The sequence below is a fragment of the Ambystoma mexicanum genome, chromosome 3q (genome assembly GCF_040938575.1).
Source record: "Ambystoma mexicanum isolate Mex_15411 chromosome 3q, UKY_AmexF1_1, whole genome shotgun sequence".
Taxonomy (NCBI): domain Eukaryota; kingdom Metazoa; phylum Chordata; class Amphibia; order Caudata; family Ambystomatidae; genus Ambystoma; species Ambystoma mexicanum.
The window spans coordinates 1,219,620,244-1,219,647,930 of record NC_090926.1 but is presented as its reverse complement, the minus strand read 5'-3'; positions in this window follow the sequence as shown (position 1 = coordinate 1,219,647,930).

Below are 27,687 nucleotides of genomic sequence, written 5' to 3'. Positions count from 1 at the left end.
ACTACACTCAAAGGGGGTCATTCCGAGTTTGGAGGCAGCCATGGTGCTATTAGCACCATGGCTGCCTCCAAACTCGGGTCTGGGTAGGCCGAATGGGGACTTACCGGGACATTCCGACCTATGCGGACCCAGTAAATCCACATGCCGAATACCATTCCCCATTCCCATTCGAGCCCCCATAGGGCTCAATGGGAATGGAGAAGGCGCCAATAACGGACCCGCAAATAGCAGGCCCGTTATTTGCGCCCTGGTCCCCTAACGGGACCCACTAAGGACATCTGGTCTGACCAGACATTTTCAGCGGGTCCCGCTAGAGAACCTCGGAATAGGGCGGTAAGGGGTTACCGGCACCGCCATCCTTACCGGTGCCGGTAACCTCTTACCGCCCACCTCGGAATGAACCCCAAAGACTTTATTGGGAAATTTAATTTTGGTGATGTTATTCTTTTATGGTTGAAATGTAAAATTTTGAATGCTGCTCGTTTTTTTTGTAAAGGAAGAGAAGCATAATATGAGCCTCCGTGTCTTAACATAGAATGGGTAATGTTGCCATGTATGGATTTAGGTGTGGCTGCTGCTTATGAACAGCATAACTATTAAGTGATACTCGAAACATCTCAAATGCGTTCACAGAACTCTCTCCTTAGAGAATCTCTAGACCAATTCAGGTCTTCCATACTAACATTATAGAAAGTCATAATTCTATTAAAGACAAGGAGGAAAAGTATTATGCTTAACTCTTTAATGCATTACTCGAACAGCAGAGCACAATGTTTTATTTTCGGTAACATCAAAGAACTTCTATTTCTGTGAAAAAGACTCTTGTCATGAAACTTGCCTGCTCTAACAATGCCTCCCACATGACAGCCCACCAATCAGCTCGGTCCAACACATAAACCCTGTCAGTCCTTCCTCTTCCTCTTTCTGACGCTGCTCTCACACGAATTTCCATAGCAACTGAAGCCAACGTGGCCAAACGAAAAATGAAATTGGAGCTGCCCACATCCAATGGGACGTGCACCTCGCCACCGGCTTACGCCCTTGTTCAACCTGCCGTGGACCCTCAGGAACCTGCGGTTTCACCTCTGCACCTGAAGGGAGCAAGCAAAACACGCACTCAGTATATTACCAGGTGGGCAGTCACATACTAAGTCACATTTGTGCCTTATCCGCCAGCTTCGTTGCTTGCGCATCTGGATTGCCTGTCGCTTGGTTACGCCTATGCCGACCCTCTCAAATTGGATAGCATTTACGCAGGTGGGATAATACGTCACCTCTGTGTCTTTAATAGAATTATGACTATTACGTTAGTATGGAAAGTCTGAATTCTATGTCAAGACCCAGAGACTCGTATTATGCTACGACCAACAAGGCTACCTGATCCACTGGCTTGAAATAAAAGGTTTTGAAGATCGACTCATTCAATCAATCTGCAGCACTCATGATATCTTGCAGGCGTGCTCCGCACGCAAAAGCTTTCGCCGCCATGGTGTCCGTGCGCCGGATATGCTTCAAAGCATTCCACTTCTATGCCGTCTTGGAGCATAATCCACTTGACCAAGCGAGCCAAGGTGGCAACCGACACTGCCTTAAATGGTTTACGTAGCGCGATGAACACTCTTCTTTCCCCAGTTGGTCGTAGGCCATCCCGGAATCTCAGGGAAAGATACCGTGCTGTTGGCAGTCTTGGTTTGTCTCCTGACATGGAAGCTTACGCCCTCTGGTGAAAAGGACTTGGCATCTATCTCGACAGCCCCCACGTCTGAGATTCTGTTACATGCTACCAAGCACAACAGCATGGCTAGTTTTGCGGAAAGCTCTTTCCTGGATAGAACTGGGTTGTCAAGCCATCTTTGCAAGAACCTGAGAACTACATTTAGATCCCATAAATGGGAGTACCTCGGCTTCGGAGGCCGGATGGCTTTCACTCCTTTGAGCAAGCTGGAAATAAGATAGTACTCACCTATCAGGGAGCCTTGAACTTGCTCGTACCCCACTGTTATGGCTGACCTCCAGGTGTTCACTGTTCCATAGGCTTTACCCTGCACTGCTAGGGGTGTTAGAAAGTTGATGTGGATCTCATCTGCAGAAGCGGGATGGACGCCCCTCGCCAGGCACCAACTATGCCACTTAGCCCAGGCTGTCCTGATGAGTCTTTCAGCGTCACCCGAAAGGCCTGTTCGTCTCCAGGAGCTTCTGAAATTACCCAAGCCATCAGTCTGAAAGACCCCTGAAGGACTAATGGGTGCATGAGTCCTGTGGGATCCAGAAGGATCTCTGCATTGTTGGGTAGTACAACCAGAGTATCGTACGAGGGATCTAGCAGATCCGGGACCAGGCCTAACTCTTCCAGGCTGGCTTGATAAGGACCAACCTCGCTCTCTGCTGCCTCGTGAATGCCAAGGTCCTGACGATCATCGCAAAGTAGGGGAAAACATAGTCTGTGCCGGGACCCCACTGCTGAAGGAATGCATCTATGGCGGCTGCCTCTGGGTCCAGTCTCCAGCTGACAAAACGGGGCAGCTGGCGATTCAGTCTGGAGGTGAACTTTTCTGTCTTGCATTCCCCTTTCAGCCTCATCAGGTTGTGAAAGGTTGCTGCGCCCAGACGCCAGTTGCTGGAATCCTGACATACAGGGAATTCCAATGCGTGACTTGATGGGCCAGCCCAGGGAGTTACTCCACTGTGATGCTGATTCTCCTGTCCAAGCAGAGGTGCCAGAAGTCACTGGATAGTCCTTCTAACAGCTTGCACCTCATGCCTCCAGCCGGATGTTATATCGGACAACCAACATGTCAATTTTCAATAGGATACAACATTGCACCCTGTCCTGCATTAGACTTCTGATCGCAACGGAGACCGCTAGGAGCTCCAGGCAGTTTAAATGCAGTTGGCTCTCCTCGGAGGACCAACAATACCCAGTCGAGACCGCTCCGCAGCCCTTGCGGCTGGTTTCTGACTCTATCACTAGGTCCGGGAGGGCTCCGAAATTGGCTTTCCCGTTCCACGCCTCTATATGCTGGACCCACCAGCACAGCGCTGTCTTCACCTCCTAAGACAGTGGCACTCTCTGATCGTAAGACAGCCCCTTCCGCAGGTGCTGTATCTGCAAGCGCTGCTACGCCTGATAGTGTATAGACCCTGGGAATATCGCTTGAATGAAGAAGGCAAGTCTCCCCACTGTCCTCGCCAGTTCCATCAGGGACACCTGATCTTTGCTCTGGACTGCCAGAGATCTTTCCTGTTGTCATTGACTTTCTTCAATAGTAGCCTCAGGGTCCCTTGCACTGAGTCTATCATTAAGCCCAGGAATTGAATTTTCTGGGAGTGGTTGGCCTCTGACTTCTCCCAGTTTACTAGGAAGCCTAGACCTTACAATAGTGCTATCGTCTCCGCCACTTTTTCCCACAGAAACTGAGCGTCCTGCGCCATAAGAGAGATATAATCTAAGTAAATGATCAGCCTTACTCCCCATTGCCGTAATTCTGTCACCAGTGATTTCAACACCTTGGTGAAGCACCACAGGGCTGAGGACAGATCAAATGGCAGACAGGTGGACTGCCAACCTCGGCCTTCCCAGCTGAACTGAACGAAGCGGCGGTGGGGCTCATAAATGGTGATTGCTAAATAAGCATCCCTGAGACCTATGCGCGCCAGCCAATCCCCTTCTTCTATGCGTGCTAGCCAATCCCCTTCTTGAAGGACGTCAGGTAAAAGTTGGATTCCCTCCATCTTGAAATGCCTGTAAATGCAGGTCTCAGAGGTTTATGAACGTCCTGCCCTTTTCCTTTCTTTTCGCCAGGAGAAGGTTGCTCACAAACCCTTCTGGCCTGTCTGTGACCTGGCTGATCGCTCCTTTTTTTCAGACGCATGGCTATTTAGAAGGCTATTTTTTAGAATCCGGTTTTGCTCTGAGAGGGCTAGTGGCCGGGGCGGGCCAGTTGGCTGAGTTCCTCAAGGAACTCTAGCTGGAATCCTTGCACTGTGGACAAGACCCAGGTCTTTGCAATAACCTCTTGCTACCTCCTTAAGTGCATGGCTAATCTGCCACCTAGTGTCGCTATGGGGGTGTGCCCTCTCACTTGGTGAGGGGACAGGAGTACCGCTGGCACCTCCCCATCAACCTCTGCCTCTCCCTCGGGTGAAGGAGAAAGGATTAGGTTTGCTGGATCCCTGGTGATTCCAGGAGCCTGTGTAGGAAGGCCTTTGACCACTTCCTTGGCCGGCAGAGCAGCCTTTACCTCTGTCAGCTGGCCCAAAATTGTAGGGCACGAAGACCCTCTTGAGAGAAGCTTGAGCCTTGTCGAGGGCCATGAATGTATGGACGAATTTCACCATATCTCTGATGAAAGCGTCCCCAAAAAGGCAGCCTTTCGCTGCTGTAATAGCCTCTTGAAACACCAACTCCCCTAACTTCTAAACAATTTTTACCGGTATATATATGCATCGTTCCCACGGAATTGGCGCAGTTAGCATTGCTGATGAGACAAGCTATTCGTTGGGCCCAACCTTCTAGGACCCACAGAACAACTGCTGTGGCTTTCTCCCTGGCCTCCTCAGCCATCTCCATGATTTTTGCTAAGGGTCCTATGACGTCCAGGAGCTTATCCTGGCAGGTGGCCCATCTATCGACCCCTTTGTGGATAGCCTTTGCGTATTTCACCATAAAGGTAAGCATTTTCGAGTCAATCACAGGGGTGTCGGCTGTCTTGTCTGGCAGGAGAGGCCTGGGGCACTCTGCCCTTAGTTTGTTGCATGCTTCCTTGGTGAGCGGCGCTTGAGGCTTTGAGCTAGGTAGGCTGCTACCTAGGTTTCATTGCCCTCTTGGTCCTCCTCCGGGTTCGAGGGTACATCTTCACGCCATGTGCAAAGCTTGGGCTTCTGCAGCTTCTTGGAGTGGCGTGAGCTCTTATGCCGGCGCTTGGGATGAGAGGCGGGGGGACGGAGGGTATCAGCTACTATTGTTGGCGGTGTCCGGACTCCGCCGTCCGTGAGCCCCCCACCCCCCGTGACACAGAGAGACAGAGATGTTTCTCGTGTGGGCTCCCCGGTGGTTGTGACGCCACCGGACACGCCCCGTTTATTTAACTGGGCATGCGAAAGAGTGAACGTCACCCCGTCGCGTGTGCGCCCTTAAAGGGCCAACGCCACACTCCTCCTTTTCCATAACAACAAATTGGAAACAGGAGGGACTTACTATCACACATTTGTAAAGCACGCAACTACGCACACAACAAAACCCCCATTTATTAACAGCCACCCTGGATCCCCCGAGGGTGCCTGTCACGGCCTGACCATGTCCCCAGGTCAGCCTCCCCAGCTCAGTCCGTTACATAGTCTGTGAGACGGGCAGGTTTCCCACGCCCTGTTCTCAGGGGGTACCTCCTGCCAACGTCCCTGGCCGGTGTCTCTTGACCTGGTCTGCCCCGAGCAGGAGAGTCCACGGCGGGGCTTTCACCCCCACCTTCATCTAATGCATCCTCACCCTCTCTGTTGTCCGGGCTGTCCACTCTCGGGTCGCCGATTCTGCTGAAGAAGGAGGCATTCCTAGTCACGGACGACGTCCCATCAGAGGCTGTCACCATAGAGCCCTTCACCGCCACGACATCCAGGGGGGCAGGTTCATACGTGAGGGATAGCTTGCCTTGTGGGTGGCGAGTCCTCACCAGCACCTCATCCCCCAACGCGATGTGTGGGGGTCTCAGGCCTCTCCGGATGTTTTCCATCTGCGTCCTTGTTCGTCTGTCCTCCTCGACCTGTTCATTGTCAATGACGGCGGGGTCCCTGTCCCCCACCTCCGGTATAACGTCTCTTTGGAAGAGAGCCTCCGCCGGTGCTACACCCGTTGAGGAGTGGGGTGTGGTCCGATATCCCCGCAGGAAGACATACAGTGCCCTCTGCCAGCACTCGCCTTTTCCGTGGGCAATCCTGAAGACTTTGTTAAGGGTGCGCATCATGCATTCTGCTTCACCGTTGGCCCGGGGCCAAAGTGGGGTTACCCGCCGGTGCTGAATGCCATACTCCTTCATGAGCTCAGCGAAACTCTCGCCTTGGAATGGTGCCCCGTTGTCGGAGCACAGCACGGAGGGCAGGCCATGGGTGGCGAAAATCTTCTCCAGCGCCACCACCACGTTCTCAAATGCGACGGACTCTATGAACTCGACCTCCGGGTATCGAGACCACTCGTCCACCACAACTAGGAAGTGAGTGCCTCTCGACGTGGACCTGGAGTCTGCGTGCACTACTTCCCATGGCCTAGTCCCTCTTGGCATCGTTTCAATGGACGGTTCCCGCTGGGCCGGTGCCGGAGCCTGGCACCATACGCACGATGCCACAAATGCTTCCACCTTCCGCTCGAGCTCCGGGAACCACACCTCCTGGCGGAGGCGAGCTTTTGTCTTGGGTGCGCCAGGGCGATGACCTGTGCAACTTTGGCCTGGGGCACCACGATCATCTCACCCCTTAGTAGCAGCCCCGACTCCGAGAATGTCAGTTCTTCTCTCACTCGCCATAACTGCTCCAGAGCCACTCTGGCTTCATATGTCCTGCATTCTACCACTTCCAGCACCGTCTTCCAGGCACCCCACTGCATTGCTTCCCTCAGGATGGCAAAACACTCGTCGTTCTTCGACGCGAGCTCCAGCTCCTCCAGCTGCATGGGGTTTGGGGTGGCCATTTCCACGACCAGGCGGACATGTTCGTCGGCCTCTTCAGCCGACGTCGACTCCTGCGAGTCCCCACTTGGGTGTCGAGAGAGGTAGTACACCGCGTTGTTAGCCCCTGGACGATATGTCAACGACACTCCATACTCGAGCAGGGCGAGCATCCAGCGCTCTATTCTCACTGCTGGACGGGATGATGAGCCCCCCATGATCGGCAACAGCGGTTTGTGGTCCGTGACCAAAGTCACGGGGCGCCCCAGGATGTAGAGGCGAAAATGTCTGCAACCCCACAGCACCGCCAGGGCTTCCCTCTCAATCTGGGAGTATCTTTGCTCGGTGTCGGAGAGCGCCTTGCTGGCGTATGCTATGGGTCGAATCTCCTGGTCACTCCCCACTTGGGTAAGCACTGCCCCCAGGCCATAGGGGCTGGCATCCACTACGATCTCTGTCTGCAGGCTCGGATCGAAGAACGCCATGGTGTCGTCCGCCGCCAAAGCACTCCTGATATCATCGAATGCCGCCTGCTCAAGGGGGCCCCACTGCCAGACGGTATCTTTCTTCGTCAGAGATCTCAGCGGCTCTGAGCGGGACGCCAGATTCCTGATGACCCGGCCACAGTAAGTGACCATGCCCAAAAAGCTCCTCACCTCCGCAACATTTTCTGGCGGACGCGCCTCCTTTATGTCCCTCACTTTGCGGGGGTCCGGCGACACCCCATCCGCCTTAAATACGAATCCGAAAAACTCGATCGTTGTTTTCAGGAACTCGCACTTGTCCTTGTGTAGGGTGAGTCCCAGCGAGCGAAGGTGCTCAAAGGTCTTGGCCAGGCGTGCCAGATGCTCCGTCTCTGACCTGGCATACACCAGGATGTCGTCGCTGATGTTAAGGACTCCATCCAGATCAGCCAGTGCTCCTCTTATGATGTTCTGGAACACCTCTGCCGCGGAAGACACCCCAAAGCTCTTATATCGGTAAAGACCTCGATGAGTGGTAAACGTTGTGATGTAGCGGGACTCAGGGTGCAGGACCACCTGATGATAGCCTGCTCTCAGATCCAGTTTGGAAAAGAACCTCACCCCTTGCAGTTCCGCTATAATGTCATCGATGGTAGGGGTCAAGTGCCGTTCTCTATTTATGGCCTTGTTGGGGAGTCGCATGTCCACGCAGATCCTCACCGCGTCGGGCTGTTTGGGCTTGCGTGTGATGACAATGGGAGACACCCATGGGGTGGGGCCTTCAACCTTTTCAATAATGTCCAGCCCTACGAGATTGTCCAGCTCTGGATCCACCAGATCCCTGAGATGAAAAGGAACTCGCCGGTGCTTCAGCGCCACTGGTTGGATCGACTCATCGATGTGGAGCTGGACCGGCTCACCCACCAACTGTCCAATGCCTTCGAACAGGGAGCTGTGTTTGGCCAGGAGCACCTGAATGTCGTCTAGGTACACCGAATAGGCGAATGTTACAATGCCCAGAGCTTCAGCCGCAGCACAGCACAGCAGTGTGTTGTTGCTCACCGGCGTGACATAGAACCTGGCCCGTATATGTGAGTCGCCATATTGAACTTCAGCCACAAACACGCCATCCAAGGGAATGGGCTGGTCGCCCCCGAAAGCAAAAATGCGTGCCCTTGGCGTGGTCAGCGTGGGCGGGATCTGCACAGTGTCATAGTGCTGTCTGGCCATCACATTCACGGATGCACCGGTGTCCACTAGCATTGGTATAGAGTCCCCATTGACCAGCACATTGCATCTGGGCTGCCTCTTGGAGCGGGATTTCAGTATGCTCACACTGGACACAAAGAAAATGTTCTCATCATCCTCTTCCTCCTCCTCCCCCTCCTGAGGGGCCCCTTCGTCACCCTAGTCCACTTGAGCAACCTTGGACGCCCTCTGGGGGCGGAAGAAACCGGCTCAAACAGGCCCCCTAGGCACTACCTTAGGAGCTGCAGATCGGCACATCCTGGCGAAATGGCCCGCGCCTCTGCACCTACCACACTTCACCCCAGTCGCAGGGCATTCAGCCGGGTGCAGGAGGTCGTACCCGCATTTTGGGCACGAGGAGGTTGTCCCTGGTGGGCGCAGGCCCTGGGTGTTCATGGGGCGCCTCGCTCCACGGCCTCTTCCGACCGCGCAGACTTCCTCCACCTTGCCTGGGCGGGCACTAGCTTCCATTCTGGTCACCCGCAGTTCAGACACTTCGTGGCAACTTCCCAGTTCTAAGATGCGGGGAAGGGTGATGCCCGGCTCGCGCAATATCTGGCGCCGCAGTTTCCCAGAGGCGCACCCCTGAATGAGTTGATTGCGAATCATGACTTCAGGGTCGTTCCACGCACATGGCGCCGCCAGTCTCCGCAGCCGCCCGTAGAACACATCTAGAGTCTCGTCATCCTTCTGTCGACCCATCCCCATGAGAAAACGTTCATAATCTGCATTGGCCATTGGCGGAAAATGATTATGGAGTGCATCCTTTGCCGCCGCAAACGACCCATCCGCTGGTTGCAGGGACAGAAAAATCTCATGCACTGCCGGGCCAGCAGAGTACAGGAGAGTGGGCAGCTTACTGTCATCGCTCGTCTCTATCGTGGCCCTGAAGTACATCTCGAGTCTATCAATCCACATCTTCCACCTCTGTCCCAGGCTTGATGGTGCGCCCGAGATATCAAACTCAGGCATTGGCTGTAGGGACCCAGGTGGTTTCAGCGGGAGGGCGGGCGGAGGCTGAGCTACAGGAGCAGCAGGAGCAGCAGCAGCAGCAGCAGCTTGGCTCATGGTGGATAGCGCACAGGCACCCCAGATGATATGATTAATGGGGCCGCAACTCACCACCAGCAGGCAGCCTCCTGACATGGTCTAAATTCTGCCTCTCTTCAGATGTGGCCCTCGTGGATGTACCGCTCCAGCCAGCAGGCAGGAAATGAAGCATCCAAAAATTGAGCAGGGGGGGAGACCACGAGTGTATTCAGCAGGCTTCCAATGGAGTCTCACCCATCAACTCGGTGAAAAACAGTGAACATGTCAATGATTCATTTTAAAATTGACACGTGCTGTTTCCAGTGGCTGTCCGCCGCTGGATTGTCCAAAAATTATGTCCGGATGGCTCACCGGCACTTCGTTATGAAGCCGTGAGTATCCGAGGCCTATTCATCAAAATGGCCGCCGGCCGCGTGCGTCTCTCCCCTCTCCGCGGTCAGAATTCGCTGAAGCGCTCACGTAGGATCATCTATGCTACGAACGAATATCTCCGCCTGTCCCAGGGAGTGATCCTGGCACTCGTCGCCACTGTTGGCGGTGTCCGGACTCCGCCGTCCGTGAACCCCCCTTCCCCCCGTGACACAGAGACACGGAGACAGAGATGTTTCTCGTGTGGGCTCCCCAGTGGTTGTGACGCCACCGGACATGCCCCGTTTATTTAACTGGGCACGCAACGGAGTGAACGTCACCCCGTCGCGTGCGTGCCCTTAAAGGGCCAACGCCACAACTATCATCTTGCAGGCTCTGCGTTTGTCAACATGATCTTTCCCCTGCATGCTCTTCTCTACGTGGGCTGAAACGCCCTGGGGCCCTATGAGAAAGAGAGTCAGTCACTGGGGAAGTCTGCCTTACCAGACAGAGGCCCCAGCCCTGCCCAAACCAAACCGCTTACTGTAGCAATTACTGCTTCTCAGGCAACCAGCTTGACCTGGAAGGGCCCTCTCCAGCTGATTTTGGATCTGAGGAGTATCCGCCCAAATATGCCATGATAGGGCTGCTTCTCATTGCCACTCTCAATATGTGCATGCAAAGGGACTCCTACAGGAGTATTGCTGCCGTACACTATCACCAGCAAGCCTTTCAAGGCGCACAGGTTGCTTGGGCCTGGACCCGTCAGATGTGGTGTTAACTGCTCAGTGTCGATGAATAGGTGAACCTGTGCCTTTATTCATGCCAGCAGGTGGCACTCGGTGCGCGCTCTACAACTTGTTTTCTGAGGCACTGTAGGACGTTGCAACATTGCCGCGCGAGCTGGGCAGTGCAACAGGGCTTTCTGTTACCCCTGAGGAACACAAAACACACACGCGGGAGATCGGGCAATGGAGGGACTTAGACGCTGTTGCCCGGAACTTCGTAGGATGGTCCTGACGCACAGCAGCCTCACGGCCACGCTGGCCAATCCCTACCGCAGCTTTGCGCTGCCACACTTGCAAGGAACTCATGATGGCAACTGTAAAGACAGACGGTATACAGTCTTTATAAAGATAAATAAGGAATGGATTTGTAACGAAAAATCAATAAAGAAAAAAATTACAAAAATGTAAGTGGGGGTGGGGTAAAGGGTTAAATCTTGTGGGGTGGGTTTTTAGCTGGGGAAACAGGTTTGGGGGGAGGCCCCCAAAAAAGAAGAAAAAAAATGTGTTATGTTTTATTTTTTTTCTGTTATATATTCATTTGTTATTAAATAGTTCATTATTAAGACATGTAACCAGGCAGACATAAATGATCACAGTTCAAAGGTGTTTATGAAACTGTATAGGTAGGTTGGAAAAACAAGCACGCTTTGACCATCAAATAATAATAAGGCAGTCCGAGTGGCGTCTTGTCAAAATAAAAGGGCCTATACTATAAAAACCTATTTCCAATCCTAAAAGCAAAAATAAGTGTGGGATAATGTTCTTAGGAAAGAAGGAAGTGTTCACAAATAATAATTCAGGATGGGGTAGTTAGAGTTTCCCTTCCCAATGTTTTAAGCATGGGATAAGGTAAGATCCTGGAGCACAGCAAATGCCTGAGCTTCGCCCAGCACGAGCCAACAGTTCCGTTCTCAGTAATCAGGGCCTTCGGTGGTTATGTCCCTTTTCTACAAAAAGTATACTGCCGCAGTTGGCTTGGTGTATTCAAAATAATAAACAAAAGTTATTTCCTGTTTGCATGTTGGGTGAGGCCTTTCACCCCTTGGATCCCCCTCTTCCGGGCGCAGATCCCTAGAAAGTGCCTTAATGAGACCAGGACCTCCGATAGCTATGTTTTTCTGCTTTCGAGGGCCTGACTGGTTCAAAGTATCAGAACAAAGGTTCAACAAAAAGTTCTAGAGCTCCTCTCTGGGTTTATCTGGGTGATAGTTCTTCACCCCTGGGATCCCCCTCTTCCGGGCTCAGACCCCTCTCAAATATCAACTTTTCTTTGTTGGGTTCACTCTGGCATGGCATGCATTCAAAGGCTTTCCCTCTTGTACTTTACTTTGTTGCATTCACAGGTCAATTTGTGTTGGCTTCTCACCCTTGGATCCCCCTCTTCCGGGTTCAGATCTGACTCGACTGTTCGCTTCCCTCAATCGGGTTCACTATGGCTTTCAATGCAAGTTTCTTGGTGATATTCGCTAATCTTAATGTCTTTTAATATGCTTCATTGTAGACATCCCTCAGCCGGGTTCATTCTTGTCAACACATTGTATATGAGGACTTCATACTTTATCCTCTTTTTATCGGCATCCCTCTCTCGGGTTCACTCTTGTCAATCTTGTCAATCGTGGTTTTCCATTCATTTCTTACGATGCGGGTTTCACTTCCCTTAGCTTCACAATCATCAGTCGGTCAAAGACTTTCAACTGTACTGAGAATTTTACAAGACCCCTGTATGACCACTGTGACCCTTTTCCTTGCCTTTGCCAAGGTCTTCTGGTACTTGTAGTTTTAACAATTGGGTAATCGCCCAGTGTTTTCTTGAGTGAGCACCCACATGGTGCCTGACTCCTCTGTTGCTGATTTTCCCCCTTCTAGCATCAATAGCCCTTTATGCTTTCACAGTTCAACTAGCCGCTTGCTACTTTTCGTTGAACACAGTTCAGTTTCTTATCAACTCTCCCCTCGACTCACAGGCTGTGATGAACCGTTTGGCTTTCTTTCTCTTTGGAGTCCATGTTTGTACCACAGAGACAAGCGTCTCTACCCAGCTTGGTTATCTGCTTAGGAGGGTCTCGTGTACCGTTGACATCTGCTGCAACACACGCTGGCTATTGTTCGCTGTCTTACGATTCCTTCTGCAGAGGTTTCACAGGTCTCAGTCGGAAAGGGCAAGGTTGCTTCTCTCCTTGTCAGCCTCTCGGTATGCGCCGTCTTTCTTCTCCTCTTGAACTTGTGTGCTGTGTTAGCTCTCACGTTGTGCGGTCTGTCTTGCTCGTATTGCGCTCTTGTGCTCCACCTTTTATTCCTGCGAGGAAGGGAAAGGGGCGTCAGGTGTGGTGGTTCTAGTCAATTGCCTGACTTTGCCTGACCCTAGTGTTGGGATATGTCGGGTAAATTGTTTTATTAGTCTGTTTACTTTCATGGGGTAAGACAGTATTCACGTCGGAAAGAGGAGGGTTAGTGTATCTGCTTGTCCTACGTGGTAGGATTGGGAAAAGGTGTTATATGGAATTACAATCCTTATATCAAGGGGTTTGATTAACTGAGAAGGGTGAGATTGATATGATTTGCGAAATAAATGGGAATGACCGGGAATTGTGGGAACGGTAGTGTTTTGTCTGAGCCGAGTGAGGGTGTAGGAAATAATAATTAAAAGGATGTAAAGGAAAATGACTGGGAGTATTCAGGGAGGATACTGGAAAACAGGGATTCTGGGAGAGATAGTTTCTAGGTGAAATAGAGTTTGTGATCCTGGGGGATTTATTATTTATGGAGGGGTCATTGGATCTGAACCCGAGAGATTCAACTGGAGGAAGGGAGGCAGATGTCGTACAGCCTACAAAGGCCTGAGGGATTTTGTCCTCCTCTCCTTTTCCCTCGGTATAATATTGCATCTCTCCTGAGGTATTTCCTTGAGCACAACCCTTGGTTCCCAGATCCAGGTGATCCTTTCTCCCTTGTTCCCTCCTAGGGATGAGGTCTGAGAGCATCAGCCCTTCCCAAGCCACCTGAATAAAGGATTCCCGAGGCTGGTTTGGGAGAATACCCTCAGGTTTCTCACACACTGCAGTGCGTCTATGAAGAGCTGAAATGCACAGAACGCTGTGCCGCACACGCGCTGCTTTATAAAGAATAGCACTCTCACAGAATCTAATGCGCTCGCTTATAACGAATAGCGCTCTCACTGTATCTCTAACTGACACACAACTAGCAGAACTAAATCGCATGAAACAAGCAGAAAAGAAAGGAGGAAGAAGAGGAAGGACTGACAGAGTTTATGTGGTGGGCCAAACCCTGATTGGTGGGCTGTGTCATGTGGGAGGTATTGGATAAAAAACTAAGCATACCCTATGTAGACATAAATCATGCCAAGGCTAATTAAAGATAAAAAACATTTATTGAATCATTTCATACAAAGTTCATCATCAAACTGTCTGTTTCTTTGACAAACATTGCAAAAGTACAAGGTAAGTTGAAAACAATCTCAGTCATTACTCTCCCGCACACACTTTGCATCCATAACATTCATACACATACCACAACAACAATGAGCAAAAAGTGTACAGTAATGTGGCCAATTGCCAATTCTATTGTGCAATAGGTCTTGAAGCCCAAGATCCCATGTCTCTCATAGATTATTGGACATAACGTAGATGTCTCTACTAGGTGCAGACAGTGATGTGCACCAAAACAATTATACTTGATATACAGTTAAATGAATTGTTCGGTCAGAAATATTATTGTCCCTGTGGTTCGGCCATGTGCTTTTAACCATAATTCGATCGATCGTACAAACATTTCATATGCACCTTAACCGAGTTTTCATCTCATGAACACAAGCAAAATCAGGCAGCAGGGCGTGGCCGTCTTGTGATAATCTTATCACTTGCCGCATCGCCCTGGGTGACCTGCGTTTGCGGCACTAAATCATATCCCCGCCCCTGAGCCTGACATTACCAAATCATTTATATTCTCTGCCTCTCTCCGTGACGTTGCTGGGCAGCGTGGCCAAACTCACCCAGTCGTCAGCTATGCGACTAGACGCGGAACCCAGAAAACAACACACATCGTCTCACAGCGCGGCGCGTCACAATTAGGAATATGAAACTGTACTTTAAAAGGAAACAGCAATACTGTACAATTGGTAAAGTACATTTATTTCACATTAAATGTTTCGATAACATTCGGCGTCTGACCTAATCAATGAAAATTGAACTTCTTTTCTTTGCTCTCCTTCCATAAATACGCAAATGTTTATCGTGAGTCACGCGATGTTCCTTTTGTGTACACAGGGTGTTTGTTTTGTCTAAATGAAGCACTTCGGTCGCACAGTGAATAGCAAGGCTGGTGCATCAACTTGGCACTAGACCACCGTAAAGGTTGTTATGTTGCTCCTAATCGCCGGTACCGCATACAGACATATTGGACCTTGTCTGTCGTCCCAAAAGACGGTTAAGTAGATCCAGTGATTGACATGTAGCTGTAGCTGGCGGTTGAAGAAGCCATCGGTCGGGGTCTGGAATAGATGACAATCGCAGAACGGCACGATGTACCTGTTTGCAAAAGATAAAAATCGAAAAATGTCTCAGTAGCCGATCTTTATTACAATTGATCATTTCCTTTATTAGCGCAGAGGTGACACAATGTGAACTGAGAGAATACAACGTGGAATATCAAAGTACTCTGCTATTTGCTTCCGAGGATAGTACGATCGAGAATGTTGAGCTCTAAACGTAATGCGTAAACTGGGGCAAGAATTCGAGGGGCATAAACAATGTAATGATTTATTAGTGTAGAGCCAGGGAGAAACGAGTGGTGGTCTACATGCGTCTCGATGCTGGCCTGCCCATGTGCCCGGTAGATAGCCCAGTACACAAAGGTTGTACTAGCACTTCATTGCAATATGCCAAACAGAACGAACAAGTACAATGTCACCCAGCAGTAACAGTCAGCTATTTGTATTTCGATTAGTTCTGGTATGAAATCGTCTAAAGAGAAACGTATATTATATTCGGCATTTCCATTCTCTAGGCGTAATGCAGACTCCTCCATTTGTGTCAATGATTTCTCATAAACTGAACTTATATGTAACAAGATGCAGTTTCGGAATGGTCAACCTTATCATACCATACGTTATTACACCCCCCCTTCAATTCAATCCCTTTCGGAATGGTCCCTGCCTCTCAAGGTCAAAAAACAATAGAACCTTATACTGTGCGCGGGACGCGTGGGCCTCCCAGCTCCCAAGCAAAAATTCAAAGCTGGTGACCTTCATTTAAAATGAACATGCATTCTTACTTTGCAACATCCTGTGTCAACTCATCCATGAGAACATGAATTTTGAAGCACGGGCACAGGGAATTGGGGGCTGTCACTGCTCGTTTTTTGTTGCGCTGCTGAGCTGTAGGGGAAAAATTGCCAATGACAGAATGCCCCCTATTCCGAAATTATAGTCGATATAACACATAAAATGAGTCAAAATTTGTCTAGTGATAGGCCCACCTCTGCTTATCTCATGGCCTCCTACCCCATGGCATGTTTTCACATTCAGCACTTCTTGCGTGCCTAGAATGTTTTGTGGCCTAGGTCTAATCCCTTTTGAAGGACGAGCAGATATTCAGCTTTTTGCGGAACTTTATTGCAAGGCAACTGCCAAAACCCAAATATTCTTACACACTGTTACCCGTTGGTCATTAACACGAAAAATGAAGGTCCCACAGTATCTCGACTAAAATGTGAAATGTGAAAGCAATCGTAATAATTGTAATATATATTTAGGGAAAAGGACTGAGAGGATAGATTTCAAAAGACAAATTGCATACTTTATTTGTACAGTTTATAGAAACATTTTCTGCAAAAATAAAAACAGACGGTAATCATTTGAACCGGGTTTCAAACTATTTAACAAGCTCTGCTTTGGGTGGACATGGCACGCTGGCAATGTTTTGTGGCTCTGAATAGATTTTTGCGCGATTCCATATGTATGCATCTCGACGACATTAACAATAAGATCTTTCACAAAATCGAATTCCATTTTCTCATATACTGGTTCGACTACCCATTTTTTGCTTCGTTTCGTAATGGCCATAGTGTAGCGAAGCATTCCTAAGTTTCCTGCAGTCCTAGATTGTTCCCGACCTACATTCTCATTATGCGCTAATACCGCAAGTAAAGTCCTACATTTCATCCCTTGGATGCCAAAATGCAATCTCTTTGGCCTGTACTTTAAACACATATTGTGGAACACCTCCAAATCTCCTGTATGACAGAATTTTGTGTGTCCCTTAAGATCTCTTGTTAGAGTTTTATCAAACACAATCTTCTCAAGGGCTTTGTGTGTCGGCGAAGATGGAATCAACCACTTCTTCTTCCGTGCCTCCTCTGGGGACAAAGGGCCATGTTCACATTAGTGGAAATGTTGGTTTTCTGTCCAGTGGTGAACGTTGGAACAGTGGTGCATTAGTGACCGCCATTTTTCCAGTAGAATTTCCACTGACCCATCACATGTTTTGGAGCTCCACCAAAGATAGTTGCTGAAAGACTGGAAAGACTGGGACCATTGCGAAATACTTTCAAAACCTTTTCTTTTCCATGTAGCCAAGATTTTTTTATTAATTGATTTGGCAACATGCCATACATCAAACTGATGTTAGTATTTGGATACTGCTCTCTCATTGTCTTGGCTATTGAAACGTGTCTGTCCGTGTGTTAAAGATGGCGTCTCTAGGGCGCAGAGTACCAGAACTTCCGGTAGTTGATCGTGGTGAGGTCCCCAGGCTGTCTGACAGATGACAGCAGAAGGTGTAACGCGAGAAACCGGTGCAGCCCTCTCCCTGGTGTCAACAGGGCTAGGGGTGGACCAGCTCCCAACGCCACAAGTGTGCACCTCCCTGATTCTCGTGGCGCCGGGGCAGTCTAGAGGGCCGGTGCTTGCGGACTGTATGCTGGAACCTACTTCTGAGAGGACCCCAAAAGTAGGCTGAAGATTTAAGGCTAATGTCCACAAAAGAAGTAGCAAGGTTCCAGGAAACGGCTGGGGACCAATAGTTGAGCTGAGTAGATAGTCCAAGGCAGTGACTGCAAGGCACAAGGAAGGCAGCAGGCAAGTTGGCTGGTCTGAGGAGAGTAGTCCAAGGCTGTAGCTTCAAGGCTCAGGGTAGGCAGCAGGCAAGTTGGCTGATCAGGAGTGAATAGTCCATAGCAGGGTATGGCTAGGCTACAGGAAAGGCTGCAGCAGGCAAGGCTGTAGAGAAGCAAGGCTGAGAGGGAAGGAGAAGAGCTAGGCAGCCTGAGGGAACCAAGGGAATGGAGGACCAAAACCAAGGAAACAGAAGGGAACAGGAGGAACAGGAATCCAACAAGGAAAATGGACGCAGCGGGAGGCTGCAGGAGCGAAAAACACGATCCGGAAACAAACCGCGTTGAGACGCGTTGAGTCTCAAGATTCCATCCCTTAAATAGGGCTGGCAGCACCCGGGAGGCTTGGAACGCAAGCCGTGCTGTCCCCGAGTGCTGCCGTGCCCAGAACGAGGCTTGGGAAGCAAGCTTGTGGCTCCCCAAGCGTTTCGTGGACTGCGCATGCGCGAAGAACAAAACGCGGCCTTCCGCGCATGCGTGAATCCCGAGACACAGAAACCCCGGAAGCGCCGAGTGCTGCAGAAGACCGCGGTCCCCCCAGCCGGTATCAGGGATAGCAGCGCCAGGATGGGGCGCGCCGGGACCCATAGGTGCGCCCCCTACCCCAGGTAAGTGAAGAGGAGCACCCCCTACGACAGGTAAGTGATGTGGTAACACTTTGCCCCCTCCCAGAAAGGCCAGGAGCCCCAGGTTTCCAAGGAAAGCGGCGATAGAATTCACGGACCAGGCGGGGAGCATGCACATAACTACGTGGTTCCCAAGTACGATCACAGGCGGGGTAGCCTTTCCAGTCCACCAAGTACTGGAGAACCCCTCGCCTTATGCGTGAATCGCAACTCTCCTGTACCTCAAATTCAGGGGACCCCCGGACATTAACAGGTGCGGGACGAGGGGAAGACCGGCCAAAAGTGTCAACCACGTATGGTTTCAACAGGGAGACATGGAAAACTGGATGCACCCGCCATGTCTGAGGCAACTGCAAACGAAATGCTACAGCAGACAGGTGCCTAGTAATCCTGAATGGGCCAAAATATCGGGGAGCCAATTTGGTGGGCAAATTACGTATGGGAAGATTCTTGGAGGACAACCAAACCAAATCCCCCACCTGGAAAGCGGGTTCCGGGGTCCTCCCCTTATCAGCCTGTTGCTTCATCCGTGCCTGTGCCTCCGCTAAGGTACTGCGTGCCAAGGAGTGTTGATCCTGGATAGAAGTGACTAGCTGATCAGCAGAGGGAACCGCACTAGAAAGTACGGGACAAAAGGGCACCAGTCTAGGATGCAAACCAGACAAACAGAAAAACGGACTCAGGCCAGTAGCAGAATGAACCGTGTTGTTGTAGGAGACTTCCGCAAAAACCAGATGCGACTTCCAGTTAGATTGAGTGGCATTGGCAAAACAGCGAAGGTACTGTTCCAGAGTCTGGTTAGTCCTTTCTGTCTGGCCGTTGGTGTGAGGATGATAACCAGAACTGAGTGCGCGATGAATGCCGAGATGGCTACACAATTGGCGCCAGAAAGACGATAAAAACTGAGACCCTCGGCCGGATATGATCTTTTCCGGTAATCCATGTAGCCTATATACTTCCTGAAGAAATGCCAACACCATCTGCGAAGCAGTGGGTATCTTAAAAAATGGAACAAAATGGGCCGCCTTAGAAAAACAGTCCACTAGGACCATGATACAGGTATATCCTTCTGATGGAGGGAGTTCCACGATGAAATCAACCGCAATGGTGTGCCATGGGTAAGGAGGAATCTCAGTGGGATGAAGCAATCCCAGGGGCCTCTTCCTAGGAGTCTTCACCTGAGCACACACAGGACAGCTCTTAACATAACGGTCAACATCATCGGCCCAGCCAGGCCACCAGAACTGTCTAGATATCAATTCTTGAGTTGCTCTCACTCCATGATGGCCCCCCACTCGGGAGTCGTGAAACCCATGAAGCACAAGAGTCCGAAGTGAGGTTGTGGGGATATATAGTCTGTTCCGGAAGAAAAGCAGCCCGTTATCTTCAGTAACCTGCGAATGCCTCAGGAGGCCTTCCCGAGCAGGATCAGAACTTGTGTCCTGTAGAATCTTCTGAAGATAAGGTGAAAGTGTGAACAGAAAATGCCTTGGGGATATTAGTGGCTCATCCCTGTATTGACTTCTCGCGTCTATATCCAAGGATCGAGACAAGGCATCGGCCTTTAAGTTCTGAGCACTGGGGATGTACGTAATATGGAAGTCATAGTGAGAGAAAAAGAAGGCCCATCGGGCTTGACGAGAGGTTCGGCACTGAAGAGACTTCAAATACTGTAGATTTCGGTGATCAGTACGTACTTCCACAGAATGCCGGCCCCCAAAAAGATGATGCCTCCACACTTCAAATGCAGCCTTTATGGCCAACAATTCCTTTTCAATCACTGCGTAATTTAGTTTGTTAGGAGTGAGCTTGCGAGAAAAATATGCCACAGGGTGTTCCAAATCAGTTTCAGGTTCCTTCTGCAAGAGGACAGCACCAACAGCAAAATCGGAGGCGTCGGCCTCCACAATGTACGGCATTTCGTCATTAGGATGACGTAAAATGGGAGCAGTGCTAAAGGCTTGTTTCAAGATGTTAAAAGCTTTGGTGGCCTGCGAATTCCAAAGAAAGGGCGCTTTACTGCTGGTTAATTGAGTCAAGGGAACCGTGAGTTGAGAAAAGTGGGGTATAAATTGCCGATAAAAGTTGGCAAATCCCAAGAATTGTTGAAGGGACTTCAGATCGGAAGGTTGAGTCCAGTCCTGAATGACTTGTACCTTGGCTGGATCCATGAAGATTCCTGTGCCACTGATCACGTAACCCAGAAATTCCATTCTTTTCTGATGAAAAGAACACTTCTCAGCCTTAACGTACAGTTGGTTCTGGGACAAACGTCGAAGCTCCTCTCGGACATGTTCCACATGTTGCTTTAGCGAAACAGAGAAAATGAGAATATCATCAAAGTACACCCAAACTGGTATCCCGATTAAGTCGCCAAAGATGTTGTCCATGAAACGCTGAAAAACAGCCGGGGCATTACATAACCCGAATGGCATGACCCGGTATTCGTAATGCCCGAAAGGGGTCTTAAAAGCCGTCTTCCATTCGTCTCCTTCTGTAATTCGAATTAAATGATAAGCGCCCCGCAGATCCAACTTGGTGAAAACCTGGGCAGCTCGAAGGGATTCCATGATGCTCCGAATTAAAGGCAATGGATATCTATCTTTTCGTGTGATATCGTTTAATTGACGATAGTCGATACAGGGTCGTAGGGTTCCTTCCTTCTTTTTCACAAAAAATAGCGGGAATCCAGCTGGTGACTTTGAGGGAGCAATGTATCCCTTCCTGATGCAGTCTGACAAGTATTCTTGAAGGACCGTCTTCTCAGTAAGGGACAAGGCATATACCTTCCCATGAGGTATCACAGAACCAGGTACCAGTTCTATAGAACAGTCAAAAATTCGATGAGGAGGCAGTGGTATGTCTTCAGGTTCAGAAAACACGGTTTGAAATTCGGCGTATTCCTGTGGGACAGACGACAGGGAACAAAACCCAGGAGGACCAGTACCCCTCGTGAGGGGTATGGAGGAGATCTCCTTTCTTGACACGCCGGGCAAACAACAATCTTGGAGACAATGACCAGAGGAGAAATCCAGAGTGCGAGCTCCCCAATCGATGGTTGGATTATGGTGAAGAAGCCAGGGCAAACCTAAGACCACAGGATAGGAGGGTGATCTGATGACATCCAAGGTGATTCTTTCCCCATGTTCTTTAATCTGAATATGTAGGCACATGGTTTGTTGACAAATTGGGCCTGAAGATAAAGGGGTCCCATCGATCACCTCGACGGGCAGGACCCTTCTCCGGGCGAACAGAGGTATTCCATGACAGACTGCAAATGTCTCATCTGTGTAATTTCCGGAGGCCCCACAATCCAATAAGCCTAGAACCTCTGCCTCTTTGTCTAACCATGATAGCTTGATCTTCACAACCAGTAGAACAGCCGGTTGCATGGGCTGGAACAAGGAATTGGAATTGGAAAGGACTAAGTAGAAGTCTGGACCTGTCGTTGCCCTTCCTACTGACGACAGGCCTTCTAGTTTTCCAACTTCTTTTGTGGGCGTAGAGGACAGGTACCCAAGAAATGCCCAGCAGCCCCACAGTATAAACAAAGTCTTAAACTTCTTCTGCGTTTTCGTTCCGCTTCGGACCCCTAACGGCTCCCAACTGCATGTGTTCTGGACCGGGGTCTGAAGACCCGGAATTTCCGGCCTGAGCGTTGGGTGGTCTTGTGATCATCCGTTCAGCTCGTCGTCTCTCACCCCTCCGTTCTGCCAATCTGTGGTCTATCCGCAAAACCTGTTCAATTAATTGCTGTAGGGTGTCTGGCTCTGGAATATGCAGTAATTCGTCCTTATACTCCTCTCTCAATCCTCTTCGAAACAAAGTCTTTTGGGTTATCTCAGGCCACTGGGAGTCGGTTGCCAATTGACGAAAACGGCCAATGTAGGCTATTATATCCATAGAACCTTGTTTCAGATCCATCAATTGGTTCTGGGGGCTGTGGAGGCCAGATTTGGTGATTGAAAAACCTCCAAAAATGCTTTTTCAAAAGCTGCGAAGTCATTGAGTATGGGGCTATTGGCGGACACCAATGGGGCGGCCCACGCCAGGGCATTCCCAGTCAAATTTCCCAGAATATATCCCATCTTGGCTTTGTCAGAATTGAAATAGGAGGCTCTAAAGAGAAAATGTATTCTGCAGTGGTTGCAAAACTCTGCCACATGTCTTGAATCTCCGTCAAACTTGATGGGCGTGGTCTGGGACATAGCTCCTTCTCCCTGAGGTGCTGCCCCAGAGGATTGTGACACCATCTGTCTTAGACCAATGTTCTCTTGACGGAGTGCTGTCATTTCGGCCCGAAGAACTCGCATATCCTTCCGGAGTTCTTGAGCCTCATCCATCTCGGAGTCGGAAGGTAGTCGTCTCAATCTGTTAAAGATGGCGTCTCTAGGGCGCAGAGTACCTGAACTTCCGGTAGTTGATTGTGGTGAGGTCGGCAGGCTGTCCAACAGATGACTGCAGAAGGTGTAACGCGAGAAACCGGTGCAGCCCTCTCCCTGGTGTCAACAGGGCTAGGGGTGGACCAGCTCCCAACGCCACAAGTGTGCACCTCCCTGATTCTCGTGGCGCCGGGGCAGTCTAGAGGGCCGGTGCTTGCGGACTGTATGCTGGAACCTACTTCTGAGAGGACCCCAAAAGTAGGCTGAAGATTTAAGGCTAATGTCCACAAAAGAAGTAGCAAGGTTCCAGGAAACGGCTGGGGACCAATAGTTGAGCTGAGTAGATAGTCCAAGGCAGTGACTGCAAGGCACAAGGAAGGCAGCAGGCAAGTTGGCTGGTCTGAGGAGAGTAGTCCAAGGCTGTAGCTGCAAGGCTCAGGGTAGGCAGAAGGCAAGTTGGCTGATCAGGAGTGAATAGTCCATAGCAGGGTATGGCTAGGCTACAGGAAAGGCTGCAGCAGGCAAGGCTGTAGAGAAGCAAGGCTGAGAGGGAAGGAGAAGAGCTAGGCAGCCTGAGGGAACCAAGGGAATGGAGGACCAAAACCAAGGAAACAGAAGGGAACAGGAGGAACAGGAATCCAACAAGGAAAATGGACGCAGCGGGAGGCTGCAGGAGCGAAAAACACGATCCGGAAACAAACCGCGTTGAGACGCGTTGAGTCTCAAGATTCCATCCCTTAAATAGGGCTGGCAGCACCCGGGAGGCTTGGAACGCAAGCCGTGCTGTCCCCGAGTGCTGCCGTGCCCAGAACGAGGCTTGGGAAGCAAGCTTGTGGCTCCCCAAGCGTCTCGTGGACTGCGCATGAGCGAAGAACAAAACGCGGCCTTCCGCGCATGCGTGAATCCCGAGACACAGAAACCCCGGAAGCGCCGAGTGCCGCAGAAGACCGCGGTCCCCCCAGCCGGTATCGGGGATAGCAGTGCCAGGATGGGGCGCGCCGGGACCCATAGGTGCGCCCCCTACCCCAGGTAAGTGAAGAGGAACACCCCCTACGACAGGTAAGTGATGTGGTAACACTGTGGCTATGAGTTCGATTTGCATTCCCCTCGATTGTAGATCTTCCAGTGATTTTATAAAACCAAGTTTCTCCATGGCCACCGAGGATTTACATTGGGACACCTGCACGACCACCAAACTCACAATTTTCTTACTTTCCATGTCCTGAAAATGGCAGGTGCAGTACTTGGCAGAAAATCCGGGGCTGTCACACTGTCCATCGCCGGCTAGCCTGAACCGTTTGTCTGGGAATGTACTTTGAATAGCCAATTGTTCAATTTTCCAAGCTTCACTAATGGCAGGGAATAGATAATCACGTTGGTATTTGTAGTATTGCATTTTAGAAATGAAATGGAGTTCCACAAACTGAAAGAAACTGGATATCTTTGTGAAACTAGAGCCACTGAAAAGTAAAGCTGCTGCACACAGTAGATTGCCAACTGGCAGTTTCCCCAGCATCGGTTGAGCGGACCATGAAAATGCTTTATGTGTCTTTTCACAGGTGGCCTGTATTTTCAGGTTACTGCCTTGTGTTAGACGAGTCACACTTACCAATGGCTTTCCACATACTTCCCCTCCCACTGAATGCACACATTTCGGCATTTTTATAATCTCCATCAAGCTGCTGTCGAATACTGTGTATTTGGCCTCTTTTATTATACTTTCATCTGGCAACACAGTTGTTTCGGACTGAACCGTTGTGGACATATCAGTCAAACCGGACATACTATAGTCGATATCTTTGTCTGTTTCGTCGGTCAATAGTGTTGATGCTTCAGTTTCTGTCATTTCAACATCTGTTACTTGATGATGGATAGGAGGCAACATCAATGTGGACTGTTTTTTGGGGGGCATTTCTTTGGTGGGTGTCGATTGTGTCAAGTGCTCATCTAGTAATGTTAAACTATTATCTATAAATTCAATTTCACCTTCCTCTGGCAGAGCAGGCGCATTGTAGCAATGGTCCAAGAACACTTTGCTGGAATCGCCGGTCTTATTAAATTCATTTTCTGGCCATTGGACATAGGCATCTCGAGAGTGAACACGACGCGCCTCAATGAAAAGTTCCTCCATGGTGAAAACAGTTTGGCAAGCAGCATCTGTCATTTGTATCGCTGTCTGTGTCTGCATAGTCTGTACTCCATCGGACAACTACAGGACAGATAGGAAAAGGGATGTTCAGTGTAAATCCAACATACAGTGTTGTACAATTTACAGTAAAAAAAGCATATAATGAAGGCCTTAGCACAAAACTATTGCCAACAATATAAAGTGTTTATAACTAACCTTAGTTTTATTTCTTTTCTTTGAAACCTTCTTTACTCTAACATCAGCAAACTGGCGCACCGACTCAGATCCTCGTTCCTCCTGTTCAATATACGGATCTTGTACACATCCCTACAAAAAATAGTATCCATTTAAAATAAGTCATTGGCACTACACATATAATTAGAGAGACTTTCTTTCAATAGATGGTACTGTCAGTACGCATACCTCTGGCTCCGGATCAACTGTAAGGTTTGGTTCCAGAACAACTACAAGGGATAATGTAATTGTAGTGGACGCTGCAGCATCTCCCTGAAACACAGTGCTTGCATTAGTAAGGAAGAAAAGATTGGAAACGGGACACACAATTTGGAAAGACGACAAATGTACATATAAATAGTAAAGTAGGAATGAAACATTGTGTAAAACAATTACACGATATGAAAATATGAGCAGATTATCTCATCCTATTGAGCTAGGAAGACCCATACCATTGGCACCGGATCGACTAAGAGGGATGTTGTAATTGTAGTGGACGCTTCAGCATCTCCCTGAAACACAGTACTTGCATTAGTAAGGACGAAAAGATTGGAAACGGGACACACAATTTGGAAAGACGACAAAGGTACATATCAATAATAAAGTAGGAATGAAAATATTGTGTAAAATAATTACACAATATGAAAATATGATCAGATTATATCGTCCTATTGAGCTATGAAGACCCATACATCTGGCACCGGATCTACTACGAGGGATGTTCTAATTGTAGTGAACGCTTCAGCATCTCCCTGAAACACAGTACTTGCACTAGTAAGGTCGAAAAGATCGGAAACTGGACACACAATTTGGAAAGACGACAAAGGTACATATCAATAGTAAAGTAGGAATGAAACATTGTGTAATGCAATGATACGTTGCGAAAATATGATCACATTATCTAGAATTCCGTGCACAAAACCAGTCTGGAACAGAATAGCTAGTTAAGATTACCTGGTACGCGCTCGAAGTGGTTGATGACTCCAGGCAAGACATGGATGTTGAATCTTGTTTCTTCATATTCAGTGGATAGTCATGGAGTGGTAAAGGGAAAGTATTATTCGATTTAGAAATTCCAGCATTACAAAATGGCATGTAAGAAGACTGAATACTAGAAAATTACACTTATTGAAATGCATAATATAGCATAGTTATCCGTCCCCATAAATCATTTTTCTATGTGGGTTCTACAAAACAAGGACTGATGTTTAGCAAATAAGTCATTATTTCAACAGCTATTCAATCACATAAATATGGAAAGTACTATAAGTGACATTTACAACAAAAATACAGGTGTAAAGCTAAATTTCGGAAGCGTGACTCACCTGTGGCGGCATTTTCACGAATAAAGTCAGAATAGCGTTTGGGAGCAATTTTCGAGTTGTTCTCAGTTGATTCCTCTTTGTGTACAAGGATGTGTCGTACATATCCGGGTCGAAGTGCAGGCTGCAGATGTGGTATCGATGACGCCTCTTGTCCTCCAAGACTAGTTTGACTCTACTTTCAAGCGCTTCCGCTTGATATCCGCAACGTCTGACCCATTCTCTTATTCGATAAACAGTCTTAGGGAATACATGCATTGTAATGCCTTTGGATTTGTCATGGGTCTTCGAAGGGCAACCGAAAATAGAACATGCAGGCATTGTTGTAAATTCTGCAAAATAAAGGTCAACATTATGCATAAACATGTGAGAAAGAATGAATTGGACCATACATTGTTCATTGCACCCTTTCCTTTGGGCACCACAGCAAAACCAGTGCAGCATGTGCGGCTGTATTATGGGATAAATTGCAGAAACGATTCATTGTTGTGTTGAAAATCACATGTTCATGTTACTTGTCCCTTGAATGTACTATTGTGCATGAAAAGGAAACATGCTTATATTATAGACACGGTCTGAAGGATGCAATACGATGCCAATTGACACTGATAAAAATGGATATATCGATAACATAACAAAAGAAACTCAAGTCAATAGCAATGATACAAATTAACATAGCACTACGGAGTACGATACTTCGGAATAGATATAAATTTACAAAGGAAGGAGATATGATTAGGATACATGCCCTTACCTGGCCAACAAACAGTTGGATTCAGCAAGAAGAATAATTAGTGGCAGGAGAACAGGGAGATGTTCACAGGTAGCACACTGACGAGTTCACTCGAAGCGGTCACAGAGCACGTTCACGAGTTGACTTGCAGTGCTCAAAGATGTTCTCACAGTAAATATCCAGTGGTTTATAAAGAATAACAAAAAGAGGTGTGTTTGTGAATGAATGACGTGTCTATGTCGTGGTATCATGTCCATTGCAGGGGAGCGGCCTGCTTCAAGGGAGGCCAGCCTGGAGACACGGGGTCTGAGGAGGCCATGTGAACAATGGCCCCTGGGCGTGGGATACCTTTTGAAGTGTACGTGTTGTTTGGCACCTTGGCCGTTCACGTCCCTGACAGCACCCCATGGCAGCGCACATCCACTTGCGCGAATTGCTTTTGATAGTGGGGGGCGGGATGGATGGGCCGGGAGGCGTGCAGACAAACCACCGGAACACTGCTGAATGGAGACACACTTATGTGGATTGCAGGGGCACGGTCTGCTTCAGGGGAGGCCTGCCTGGAGACACTGGGTTTGAGGAG